General features: G+C 48.4%; 2 protein-coding genes across 2 annotated transcripts in view; one reads left to right on the top strand and one right to left on the bottom strand.

Annotated features, from left to right (window-relative positions):
- Positions 1–9058, bottom strand: part of NGEF (neuronal guanine nucleotide exchange factor) — a 101796-nt gene extending 92738 nt beyond the window's left edge. Inside the window, exon 1 of the mRNA XM_039489389.1 lies at positions 8978–9058. The gene's annotated coding sequence lies outside the window, so the exon portion shown is untranslated. The remainder of the gene's footprint in view (positions 1–8977) is intronic.
- Positions 1–13853, top strand: part of NEU2 (neuraminidase 2) — a 67905-nt gene that overhangs the window by 45058 nt on the left and 8994 nt on the right. Inside the window, 1 exon segment of the mRNA XM_039489395.1 lies at positions 1718–1927. The gene's annotated coding sequence lies outside the window, so the exon portion shown is untranslated.

The raw sequence follows: 13853 nt of genomic DNA, 5'->3' as shown, positions 1-13853 counted from the left end.
TTGACCCAAGTGGCCTGGCCCCTGTGAGCCGAGGCAGAGAGACTGACAGCATGAGCAGGGAAAGAGGCTGGTTGTTGCTCCCCACAACATCTGGAGGAGCAGTTGTTCTGACTCTCCCAGTCAGAGAGCCCAGAGCCCTACATTCATCATTGCACAACCGAGAGTCAAGCCCAAAGAGCTGTGGCACACATGGGCAGGGCCGGCTCCAGACCCCAGCGCGCCAAGCGCGCGCTTGGGGCGGCGTCCCGCGGGAGGGCGGCAGGCGGCTCCGGGGGACCTCCCGCAGACGTGCCTGCGGAGGGTCCGCTGGTCCCGCGGCTTCGGTGGAGCATCCGCCGGATTGCCGGCGGGCGGCCCACCCGCGGACCCTCCGCAGGCACGTCTGCAGGAGGTCCACCGGAGCCGCGGGACCGGCGACCGGCAGAGTGCCCCCCGCGGCGTGCCGCCCTGCTTGGGGCGGCACAAATCCTAGAGCCGCCCCTGCACATGGGGGCTGAAAACAAGCAGCGCCCATAACCTCTTTCTCCTCCTTCTTCCCTCCCCCCCCCCGCCATACCCTGAGCCAGGAGCCAGCCAGGGCTGGACACTATCCATCCGCAAGCAGAGTAATCAGCTGCGCAGAGGAGGATACCAACCCTATATGCTGAGCTCCAGTCCCACTGGCCTGATTAGGCCTGTGGGGGACTCTGGGCTGGCATGCAGGTTTTCGTATGACATTGACTTAGTTGTGGGTCATCAGATGTTACGGGACAGGACGGGACCTCATTTAGTGATCATCCCTGAAAGCTTTGCCTGTTCCCCGCCCCTCTGTTTAATTTACTCCTCTCCTGCCGCACCCAAACTCCCTCCCAGAACCTGCACCCCAACCCCTTTCCCCAGCCCAGAACCTGCACCTCAAACCCCCTTCTGCACTCAAACTCCCTCCCAGAGCCTGCATCCCATACCCTCTCCTGCAACCCAACCCCCCCATCCCACAGCCCACATCCTGCACCCAAACTCCTTCCCAGAGCCCAACCCCTCACCCCTTCTGCTCCCAAACTCCCTCCCAGAGCCTGCACCCTGCACGCTCTCCTGCACCCAAACCTCTTGCCCCAGCCCAGAGCCCGCACTCCAAACCCCATCCGCACCCAAACTCCTTCCCAGAGCCCAATCCCTCACCCCTCCTGCACCCAAATTCCCTCCCAGAGCCTGCACCCCAACCTCCTGCCCCAGCCCAGAGCCCACACCCTGCACCCAAACTCCCTCCCAGAGCCCAACCCCTCACTCCTCCTGCACCCAAACCCCCTCCCACACCCAAACGCCTTCCCAGAGCCTGCACCCTGCACCCCTCCTGCCCCCACCCAGAGCCAGCACCCTGCACCCAAACTCTCTCCAAGAGCCCAACCCCTCACCCCTCCTGCACCCAAACTCCCTCCCAAAGCCTGCACCCCACACCTCCGCCTGCACCCCAATTCCCTGCTCCACCCCAGAACCCACACTCTGCACCCAAACTCCCTCCCAGAGCCTTATGCAGGTGGTGGGGGGTGGGAATTGTACCCGTTCTGGATACCACCAAAAATTATACAAACCTGCCACCCTTGCTCACCACCCCTAGGTGCCCTAACAAAGGGGGATCCATAGATAATTATAGGGGTAGTTGTAGCAACTCCTATATTGGCTAATTATATATATACAGAATGTATGTGTATATATAACAGTAAATAACTGTCTATTTCAGGGTGGCCAGACTTACAGGCCCTCCAAGCTGCATGCGACAATCGTCAGAAGTTCAGGAGGCAGGGCACACCTGCTGGGGCTCAGGGCTTCAGCCCCATGGGGAGTGCCTGATGGGACACTGGACTTCAGCCAGAAGCCCCACTGGGCAGAAGCCCCTACTCCACCACCGCGGTGCAAGGCAGAGGTCCCAAGCTCTCCCCACCCCAGTCTGGTAGGTGGAGAATGGGGAGGACGGGGGCAGTGGGGCACCATGAGCTGCACTTTAATGGTAAAAGAGTTGCATGTGGCTCGCGAGCCACAGTTGGCCACTCGTGATGTATTTCTTGCCAGCAGAATGGCTTATCTTTTATTTTTGTTTATACTTTGTTTCTTGATTCTTTATATGGCAAAAACAAAGACTAAAATCACATATTGAGCTCATAATACAGCTTAGAAACATAGTCGGTGCTTCAAAGACATGTTTGTTAATTTCCTACATCTCCAATCCTGTCCAACGGAAATTTATGCTTCATCCCCTGGGTCTCACTGAGTGGAAGTAGCTGAGAGCTCTCTCTTACATGAAAGCATTCACCCTGTGGGGCCATGCCATATACACTGCGACTGTGTAGGGAGAGTCAACCTAATTCTTAAAGTATATTGAGAAGCATGAGTGGAAATCTACAGGCCTTTCTAGTTTTCATTATAACACCTTATAATTAATTAACAAAAGCCTGACCTTATTTTATTCATTTCCTTAAATTAGTGCACATGCCATAGTAAAAGTACATTCCTGGGTTGAGTGTTTCTGTGAAACCCTGTGCAAACCCTGGTCTGCTCCCTCCTGCCCTGTTGCCTTACCTTTGCATATTGACAACTTTCTGCCTCTCAGTCACCCCCTTCTCTTTCTGCCTCCTGCTTTTTGCCTCTGGTGCTGCCCACCACCACTTAGAAGCCACTAGAGGAAGCAGGATGCAAGGCCCCCTGCTCTTCCTTGGGCAGAGGGATGATGGTGTTAACGTATCTGTGAGAAGTCAATTGGCGATCGGTTTCAATTGCTGTTGGTAGTGAATGCACATGGCCAGGAGCAGTGTTATAAAGTGTAATAAATAGGGTGTAGTGCTATAGCTGGCCAGCAGGATATGTGCATGCAGGGCCCCCAAGTGTGAATGCACTGGTAACACAGGCATCAGAGCACAACTAGTACCATATGCTGGTGATGTACAAAAAGGGTAGATGATACTTCACTGCTTCTGGGAAGAGCAACACCCAAGACCTCAACTCTTGTAAGGTTCTCCCCCATAACAGTCCACATGGCATTGTTAACCATAGAGAGCAGAAACAGCAAGTCTGCGTTACACATTCCAAAGCAATACTGCATACAACATGCCCCCTTGGCCTGCACGAGGTGACTCATGTGGGTAGAGGTAAATTAGCAGGGATGCTTCCACGGGTGTTGCCTATGCCCTACTCCAGAGCTGTCAGTCTGGTACCTTTCATGAGCACTAAAGACACACGCACACAAAACAGGTCAGCAAGAGAATTGCATCAGTTAATACCAGCATGGGCGGCGAGTTCTATGGGCCTGTGGTGCCTGGGCACCAGGAATATTCCTGGTGCCCAGGCACCACGGGCCTCGGGCCTGCCTTCCGCCCCCGGGTGCCCCCCTATCCCCTGGGCCATTTAAAATGGCCCGGGGCCCCCACTCACCTCCAGCTGTGCAGCAGAGCTGAGTGGCTTCCTGCCTGCTCACTCCACATGGCTGCCGGCCCCTCTCTGCCACCCCTGGGCAGGGTGGGTCTGTGTCCCACCCCAAGCGCCCCTGCAGCCAATAGGAAACTGAGGGGGCAGTGCCTGGGGGTAGCACCACACGGAGCCCCCCGGCCCGTCCTGCCTAGGAGCCCCAGGTAAGTGCTGCACCCCCCTCACCCCTTCCCAGAGCCTGCACTCCCACCCCCCCTCCAGCCTCAAACCTCCCTCCCAGAGCCTGCACCCCCACCCCTTTCCCACACCCTCCTCCTGCCTCCAAACTCTCTCCCAGAGACTTAGGCAGGTGGAGGGTGGAGTTTGGGGGGCAGAGTTTGGGGGAGTGGGCTGTGGGCGTTCTGGACACCATCAAAATTTCTACAAACATGCTGCCCCTATATACCAGGATTGAATGTAGCCCAGTGCTTTTACAAGATTAGCCCACCGTAGCAGTAATAGCAATCCAGATCTCCCTGACATTCAAAACCCAGTCTAAGTCAAAACCAGCCCAACAGGATTCTTAGTGTCTTTCCTAGCACCTTTTCTGCCAGTCTGTTCACCTGCATACTCCACTCAGTGACTGCAGAGTTCTCCAGCTCTGTCTACACTTACAATTTAGGCTGACATAGCTACAGCGCTCAGGGATGTGAAAAATCCATGCCCCTGAGCCCCATAGCTTTGCCTACACAAATCCTGGGTTAGATGCAGCTAGGTCACCAGAAGAATGCAGGGACAGAAGAACTTCTGTTCTGTCACTGCAGGGTGCATCTACGCTATGGGATTATGCCATAGCTATGTCACTGTAGTCCCCATAGTGTAGACATGGCCTCAGTTACTCAGTGCTTGGTCAACCGTAGCTCTCTTCTTTCCCTGCTACAGTCTGGATAGTTTCCAGTACAACTTCCAGTGAGTTCTTATTCCTCTGTAGTTGAAATAACCTTCAGTGCTTGTTTTTTCCATAATGAGTGTCTCACATGTAACCAGGGCAAATCTAGAAATAGAAATGGGCACAGCTATAATTTTCTTCCTGGGCACTGCAAGTGTTGTCTGTCCCAAGGGCAATAGGCTCGTCTGCCTACTACATAGCCTGGTTTAAAAATCGCCAAACCAGACACATCTCCTACTGCCATGTTTTAGTGGACCCTGACAAGCCAGCCTGCCATTAACTCTCGCGTCTCATGTCTTTGTTCCTGATTAAAACCCAGGTCACTTCATCATGGCCCAGAACTGTCGCTTCTAAATCAGTCACCTTTGACTCTTGAAGGCTGAAACATTTATGGGCAAAGTCTAAGCTGTGTACTGTGGCTTTTTTCCATGAACTGTAGGCTTGCTTCTGGCAATAAACTATATGGGGTGGGTATGAAAAGGAACCAGGACTATAGAGCCCTGTGTAGGACTATTTTTTTTAATCTCACTCTCGTCCCACCCTGCAATTCCCACTCCCACCCGCTCCCACATTGTTTCTTACATTTTTGTCCTGCTCTCACCTGCAAAAACCTTAGATCCCGCAAATCCCACAAGAGAGACAGATTCTCCCCCTTCCCCACCCCGCCCCAAAAAGCCAATAAAACCAAAAACCTGGTTGGTTAATATATAATGTCAAACCATGTAAAAATACTTTAACTCCTGTTATAATAGACATCAAGTCTTTCTACTCCTTGGATAAATTGAAGTATTAAAACCTTTATTTAAAAACAAACAAACCAGCTTTACATTGCTGAAATTCTATTTATGACAAACTGACGAGAGATTAATGTTTTAGTGGGCAATTACCACTGGGTTTTTTTGCCCACCCCATCCTGCCCACAACAAAGTACATTTTACCCACTACTATTATGGCAGTGGGTCCCATGGGAGCCCAGTCCTGCTGCAGGGCTCTGCCACACTGATCACTCCCTAATGGAGTTTTATAAATCTCTCCTTACTTGTCACTGCAGCTTGTGCTTTCTCCACATCAAAGAACTGTCATGAGAGCCAGACTCTTCTTTAGGCAATCTCCTCCCTGCCAAGCCCAACAGTCAGATGAAGGGCTAGATTGTGTGATTAGGGAGAAGGGAAGGAGGAGGCTGGGCCAAGTGCAAACTTGTGCAAAAGGCCTGAAGATCAATCCTGTACTGTCTTTCTGGCTGGCCCAGTGTGCGTGCCAGGCTGCTCTGGGACAGCGAGTGCAGCCTGACATGCAGCCAGCCCTCCGTGGGGGTGACATGGCACCACCCCCTAAACAGGGCTGGGGCGGGGGTCAGTCACCAGAACCTACCTCAAGGGGCTAACTCATAAGATTGGATGCTACCCTACGATCATCTGGTATCCTGTGCACATGCACTTCCCCTCACTCCCAGACATGGGCTTAAAACCAGAGCTGTATAGTTACAGGCAGGAGAATTTCTCCCTTCCAAGTGTAATAGTCTAAAGTAAATTTGACTTGACCTGTATGTGTCAACGTTTAGTCTGTACCTTAACAGAAGGTTACTTTTATTATTGGCTCAGAGCACAACACTTGTCCGTAGTAGCCTGACAAATAAAAAGACAGCACAGTCAAACCCTCCTTCACCAGCCTGTCATCCCGTGTCCTGTCCAAGTGTATCACAGAGTGAAGGCTCACCAGCCTGCTCCATTGCTTAATGAGGCTAGCAGGGAACTCTGCTTGCTAGCATTGACAGTGCAAGCAGACATGATTGAAATGGAACTGGAGCAAAGTATTAATTTGACAGATTGTGCCATGAATAGTTGGCTGATGTGTCCTAGGTTCAAACCTTTTCCGCTGACAGCAGCATGACATGAAACTGACTCCACAGCTTTCTCCCTTCCACTTAATATTTTTTTATCCTTCCAGCTTAATACAGTAGCAGTAATGGCCTCTGCTTGTAGAGGATGGCACAGGGCTCTTCTAACAACTTCCCTAATGCCTTGTTTTAGGAAGTGAGTGGGTGAACTGGGCAATGGTAGGATGACCCTAGAGAGTCTCGTTTCAAGCAATGGACTAGGAGGCAAGCGATCTGGGTTCAGTTCCCAGCTCTGCTAGACTCTCTGTGGAACCTTGGGCAAGTCAGTTAATCTTCTTGGACCTCAGTAATGGACCCTTATTTTTTCCCACCCTTTGTCTCGTCTATTTAGATTGTTAGCTGTTGAGGGATGGTCTCCTGCTATGTGTATGCACAGCACATAACTTGACGGGGTCCCAATCTGGGCTGGAGCCTATTGTAATACAGCAAGAATAGCCTGAAAGAGCAGGGATTAGATCTCTGTGCACTTCACACAATGCATGTCGCCAGGTCCTTTCGATGGAATTCTAGCTCTTCACTGTTCTTGTTGGTCTCCAAGACTTTTACACTGGGCCAGTTGCAGAATGTTCTTAGGGCTTGTCTATAAGAACACAGTCCTTGGTAAGCTGAGTTGTGAATCTATCCTGTGCTAGCCTGCTGTGCGCTAACTAGCCATGTGGCCCCTGCTGCGGTGCACTACAAGCTCTGCAGTGCACTTTGATCCACTCTGAGTTGAACCGGGAGTAGATTAAAGGGCCCAGGGAATGTTTAGTGCACGGCAGCAGGGCCCACACGGACGTTTAGTGTGCTGCAGGCCAGTGCAGGGTGGATTGACGCCCCCACCTGCTACACACTAAGTGTTGGTACAGATAAGCTCTTGGAGCACGACCTTGATTCTGGAATTTGCTTCCCTATTGGACAGGAAAAGCCCAAGTTTGTTGATCTTCTGGGTGCACTCCTAGGCCTATTTGTACTCGTGCATTTCCTTGGTGGATAGCTTCGGTGGGGGAAATTTCTTCTATGGGCTGAGTCCAGTTTTGTTTTTTACTGGCTCCTGTCAATTTGTGTTACTTCAGGCCTCAGAGGGCCATTGCCTTGTGAAAGGATTAGAGCCACTCAGAAGTCTGAAATCATTGCGGCTCGGAACTACTGTAATACACACGATGGGTAACAACTGCTTATAGAAATTTTTGAATAAGTTATTTCAAAATGTAAGTTTTCAGTACAGAACTGCTGGAGCCGGGTAACTCTGTGAAAGTTAATGGCGGTTGTATAGCTAATCCCTTCACCCAGCACTGAAAATGTCCCCCTAACCATGGCAGAGGATAACAAGATGTGTATTCTGTGTATCTCTGGGCAGGACTTTTCTGCTCACTGACAGTATTGTTCTACACATGCTCCTATATTTACATTCAATCATATCAATACTTCTGAGTCTGGAGAAAATCAGAACTGACTTGAACCTTCACCCATCTCTCAAAGTGAACCTGAACCAACCTGGGCTTTTTGCAGGTTCAAAAGTGTTGGGCTACCATCATTTTTTAATCTTTTTTTCATTTTAGTGCAATTTCCTGCTTTCAGCCAGGACTGGAAGTGCCAGTCTAGGAGATAATATAACACAGCACCTCTGACACAGCCGAGCCCATCAATAGATTGAAATCTCAGGAGAAAGCTTGTTCTTATGAGATTTTGAGCCCCAGTGGGCTTTGCATTTTAAACAAAACAGACAAACAAACAAAACTTCACTGATGGGGAAAGAGTAGATTAAATCAGCGGTTCTCAAACAGTGGGTCGTGACCCAGTTTTAATGGGGTCACCAGGACTGGTATTAGACTTGCTGGGGCCCAGGGCCGAAGCCCAAGTCCCAGTGCCTGGGGCCAAAGCTAAAGCCCACAGGCTTCAGCCCTGGGGGGTGGGGCTTGGGCTTCAGCTTCAGCCCTGGGTGGGAGGGCTCAGGTTACAGGTGCCCCTGTCAGGGGCTGAAGCCCTTGGGCTTCGACACTGGTCCTCCCGCCTGGGGCAGCGGGGCTCAGGCAGGCTCAGGCTTTGGTTCCCCTCCTACCCTCCTCCGGGGTCGTGAAGTAATTTTTGTTGTCAGAAGGGGGTCCTGCTGCAATGATGTTTGAGAACCGCTGGATTACTGTATTGTATGCTGAACAGTTTTGCAAGGATTTTACTGCTGAACTACTGGCAGTCTAATGAGAAAGCTCATTCTGGTGATAATAGAAGGAAAATAGTTTTTTAGTGAGAGATTGCAGATGAATAGCTGTCAGGAACAGAATCACAACCCGTGTCATGGGCCTGGAAGAAGAGATGTCGTTTGGGTGGGTGGTGCCTGGAACGTTTGCTGCTTAGATCTTTACATTTTCTCTTCTAAATTGTTAATGCCTGTTTTGTACAAAGGCTCCCCCAGCAGAGTAAGTCATGCTCTGCGTGACCTGTTTGTGCTGGCTGTTCTGTGCCAATGGTGTGTGTCCTTCCTCTCTGTCCACTAGCATTCCAACAGTATAAGCAACACACAGTGGCACCCTGTCTGTGCCAGTTGGGACTCCTCATTTATGTCCTAGTTTGTTGGCTGAAATTCCTTCCTCACAATTGTGCCCTGTCAACATCATCAATCACCCCCGACCCCCCAACAGAATTTCACTCACTTGCTAATGAGAATCTGTCATGGCTGGTTCATTCTCTCCATGTGGTCATTTACCATCCATTTACCAGTGGATGTATATCCACTGACTCTGTACTATATTCCCAAAGATATTTTTAAAGGTACTTACAGCAAACATCTGATTCTTGGAGTGGGAAATCCCTGCTGGCAATATCTACGACCTTCAGCCCCAGCGCTTTCTGTAACCAACCACTGCATGTTGGAAAGCAAAAGTTTTCCCTAGGACTGTGTTTACTTTAGTTTCCAGAGTCACTGCAAACATAATTTAAAGCAACAGTTCTCCCTTTATTCAGATAAGTCAGTGCAAACACACATCAAACGTCCTTCATGTCGTCTGGGTTGAAGGTTTAACTACAATGCATGAGTAACATGCCCAATAGAAATCTTTAATGACTGAGTGAAGATCTAAACATTTGGACGATGTGCAAGAACTGCAAACTCAAATGAGTGGAAACAATAAATGGTATCTGTTTACATCTGGTAGGGCAAACTGGCTTAGTCATTGCTATTGCTTTTCTAATGGCTGTAAATAATGCAATCTGATTGCTAAATTTTATGGTTATTTTTTAATTGCTGTTGTCTTTTAATTCCTTTTGTGTAGGTAGCTAGGCATTGATATGTATGAAGCAGAGCCAGTCTATTTTTGTGCCTTTTGAATCTATTAATCAAAATTCCCTTTACAAAATGTTCTGTACAAAAAATACTTTGAGTTCTATGTAGGATTTGTACCTACATTTCTGTTGTCCCTAATCAGACTAATGGTCTCTGGTGGTGGCTTAGGCATGATGTTTCAGAATTCCTCTGGACAGCTGTGCAGTGTCTAGGAAAGAGCCGATTTTTCCTGCCCCCTGAATAGATCAGTTGATAACTTGAAGTATGCAGTTTTAATATTTCTTTCTGAAAAACCCGATGCATGTCTACTGAAGTCAGTGCAAACCTTTCCATTGGTTTTATGGGAGTTGGATCAGGCCTTTAGCATAGTGCCATAGAAATGTAGGACTGAAAGGGGCCTCCACACTGAGGCAGGACTAAGGGCTAGTCTACATTGGCAATGCTAAAGTGCTGCCATGGCAGTGCTTTAACATGGCTTGTGTGGTTGCGGCGCAGCGCTGGGAGAGAGCTCTCCCAGTGCTCTAAAAAACCCACCTCCATGAGGGGCGTAGCTACCGGCACTGGAAGCGCTGGTGCACTGTCTACACTGGTACTTTACAGCACTGAAACTTGCAGTGCTCGGGGGGGGGTGTTTTTTCACACCCCTGAGTGAGAAGGTTGCAGCACTGTAAATTGCCAGTGTAGACAAGCCCTTAGTATTATCTCTCTAGACCAGTGTTGCTCAACCTTTTTGATACCAGGGACTGGCTTGCTGCCTTCCTAAACTGTGTCAGGGAGATCTCAGGGACCGATCATTGAGAAACCCTGATCTAGACCTTGTCTGACAAATATTTGTCTGACCTGTTCTTAAAAACCTCCAATGACAGAGATTCCACAACCCTCTAGGTAATTTGATCCAGTGCTTAACTACCCCTACAATTAGCAATGTTTTCCTCAAATCTAACTTAAATCTTCCTTGTTGCAATTTGAGCCCATGATTTCTTGCCCTGTACAACTATATCATAAATGTTTGTTGGTCATAAAATTATCCGATCTCTCTTAAGATCTGGCTCCTGTATTCTGGAATCTGGTCTCCTGTCTCACTAACTTCCACATGTTAAGGCAATGAACCATACACTCAGTTGGGTCAATTGGTGCTGCTCCACTGAAGCAATTGGAACTGTGCTGATATGCTTAAACTGAGCATCCAGCCCTGGGGGTGCAATACAATCAGCAGTCTGTTCCAAGATTATTAATCTAGGCCGAGATTTAGATGAATCTTGTGCGGAGATTGTGGGCAGGACAGGTTGGGTTTCTGGGTCTGTGAGCTAGTGTTTGTGGGTGTCCAGCAGCTTCAATGAAGACTTCACCGGAATCATGATTCGTCTCCATCATGAGACATACTACAGCATGAAACTGGATAGTCTTTTATTTCTTTAAACCCACTTGCCATTAGCTGCATTCAACGTCTCCTTGCTGTTGAAGGAGTATGGAGCAGTGCAAAGATGATCTGGTTTTGTTCTACCCTTCAGGATCTAAAAATCTCTCAGTTGACTCCTCTATGATTCTTCCCCTTATAAGACTAAATAAATCGTGAGTTTACAATTTCTCCATGTATGCAAACCTCATTATATCTCTATATTCTTGGCCTTCTCTGGGCCTTGCCAATCTCACTGGTTTTTAAATATATAATTATTTTCCCCTCAGATCAATACAGCAAAATGAATACATGGTGCAATGTATAACACAAAATGTTAGCGGTACATATAAGGGATTCCATGAACATAGCTAGCCAAAGCAGGAAGCCTGAGAGCTCCATCCACAGGAAGGAACACTGTGACCATGGGAACAATTGCCTAAGATATGAGTGAAAATAATTAAGAAAGAAATGAACTCCCTCCCTGAACTGCCAATAGCCCCTCTTGCCTGAAAGGGCTGGAGGAGCAAGTAATCTTGTGACAATAGGATCCATGCAAATTCAGACTATATTGTTGACCCTTGGTCTGAGTGATTAGGCACTATTTGGGGCCTTGCCAGGCTATCTCTGTTAGGAGGAGAAATTGATAATAGTCAGGTATTTCTGTTGTGAATAGGGTGACCAGACGTCCCAATAAAATCGGGACCATCCCGATATTTAGGCATTTGTCCCGCATCCCGACCGATCTTTGATTGGGACACAATTTGTCCCGATATTTCATTCCGCCGGCAGCACCCGCCTTTTTTATTTTTTTTTCCCCTCGCCGCTCCGCCGGCAGCACTCAGCTTTTTTTTTTTTGCTCTGCCGGTGGACACCGCCCCCCCCCATGTGTCCCGATATTTTCTCCCTCTCATCTGGTCACTCTAGTTGTGCAACAGCTTTATTTACAAAACATGTACACAAAGTGCTGTTTCCCTGGACACAGTAGGAACAAACAACAGCAGGCAGTTTAATTGCTCAGAAAGGCAAGTTTGTCTTTTCCAGCCAGTCCTGTGCCCCAAGGCTTCCTCCTAGGGCCACATTCACCACTTCACCTTTGGCTTCCTCTTGGCTTCTGCTTAGACACACTGCAACCAGTCAATGCCCCAGTCCCTGTGTTTCTGCTTGGTCCCTAGGGAAACCCCAGGCTGCAGGGGCTTTGCCTTGTGCCATAGGCATTGGCTTCTTTTGTTTCAGCTATTGCTACACAAAGGGGCATTTAATTGTTCCTTTATTTAGCCTGAAAGAATGGTTGTTAGCACACCCATCAACTTTACCTAGGTAGTTTGTGATTGATGGCAGTCATTAACACCTTCCAACATAACACTATATGCTAAACTCTCTGCACTGGTATTGCATTTCTAGCAGGTGTCAAAGTCAGTGAACTCAGTTTTCAGCATTTTGCAAGGGGAATATAACTTGCATTGATAATTTTTAATTGAATAGATCTGAGGGTTTGGCTACACTCGCAGCTGTACAGCGCTGGGAGTTAAAGCTGTCTTCGTACAGCTGTGTAGGGAAAGCGCTGCAGTGTGGCCACACTGACAGCTACCAGCGCTGCAGTGTGGCCACATTTGCAGCGCTGCTGGGAGTGGTGCATTATGGGCAGCTATCCCAGCGTTCAAGTGGCTGCAGCATGCTTTTCAAAAGAGGGGGGTGGGGTGGAGTGTGACAGGGAGCGTGGGGGAGACAGAGAGAGTGGATTTTTGGAGCTGACACTGTGTCAGCTCCCTGCCTTGCAAGTTCCGACCCCTTCCCCACCCCTCTCTCATTCACTAAATGCAAATAGCCCTCTTTGTTTTTTTCCTCTCACAGACCAGATAAGCAGCTGCTCCGAAACGGACCCCCCCCTTCCCTCCGTGCTGCTTCTCTCCTCAAGCAAACATTCCAAAGGGATCCCTCTGCCTGCCTCTGCTCGAGCAAACAGTAGCTGTGTTTGTTTTTTAGATAAGCAGCTCTGGGAGCCCCGAGTTCACAACAAAACAAAGAGAGGCATCACAACAAAACAAAGAGTGTTATCTTTACTTAAAAAGCATTATGGGAAGGTTCTGGAGGTCAGTTACAGCGTAGTAAGATTAATCACTGTTTACACTGGCACTCCAGCGCTGCAGCACCAGCGCTGTTCTCTTTATTCCTCTCGTCGAGGTGGAGTACAACCAGCGCTGTAGCCAGGGAGATACAGCGCTATATGTGCCTTGCCAGTGTGGACGGGGAGTAAGTTACATCGCTGTAAAGCCACCACCAGCACTGTAACTCTCAAGTGTAGCCAAGCCCTCAGTCCTTCATTAAGTGTAGTGTTTCTTACAGTCCTATTAACCTCTTTCCACATGAACTCACCAATATTAACTTCTACATTCCTTTTCCCAGTTTTCTTTTCCACTAAATCGGGAACTACTGCTATATCTTAAGAGGTAGCACCCAAAACTGAACACAGTATCCAAACGAGAGGGCTCCATTGTTCAAATACTGTCATTATATTATGTTCTGGATTATTTTTACATTCCCTTATTAATGCACCCACACATCCTATTTGCATTTTTTTTATAACTTACCTTTTTAAAAAAAATTCTCATTACAACAGTCAGATTTAAGAGCAAAGAAATAACAAGTGTAGAACAATAGATGTGAAGGGTTCAGTTCTTCCTCTAGTTAATGCCATTGATTCTGACTGAGTCACTCCTGATTTTCATTGGAATGAGTGGAGAAACACGTTTTTCCATGGATAGTGAAAAGCAGTTTAATAAATAATTGCAGTGTACAATGTGTTGTCTGGATAAACCTCTTTTTCTTTTTTCCTGGAAAGGTAACTTCCTGGCAGAGAGATGATTTAGACGTGGAACGGTCTCCCCAGGGGAGTGCTGAAATCCCCACTGCTGTAGATTTTTCAAAGTGGACCAGACAAAGCAAGAGAAAATACACTGTAGGGAACAATTCTGCA

This window comes from Mauremys reevesii, linkage group 9 (genome assembly GCF_016161935.1).
Source record: "Mauremys reevesii isolate NIE-2019 linkage group 9, ASM1616193v1, whole genome shotgun sequence".
Lineage (NCBI taxonomy): Eukaryota > Metazoa > Chordata > Testudines > Geoemydidae > Mauremys > Mauremys reevesii.
The sequence above is the reverse complement of the archived record's forward strand: the minus strand, read 5'-3'. Positions and strand labels throughout refer to the sequence as shown.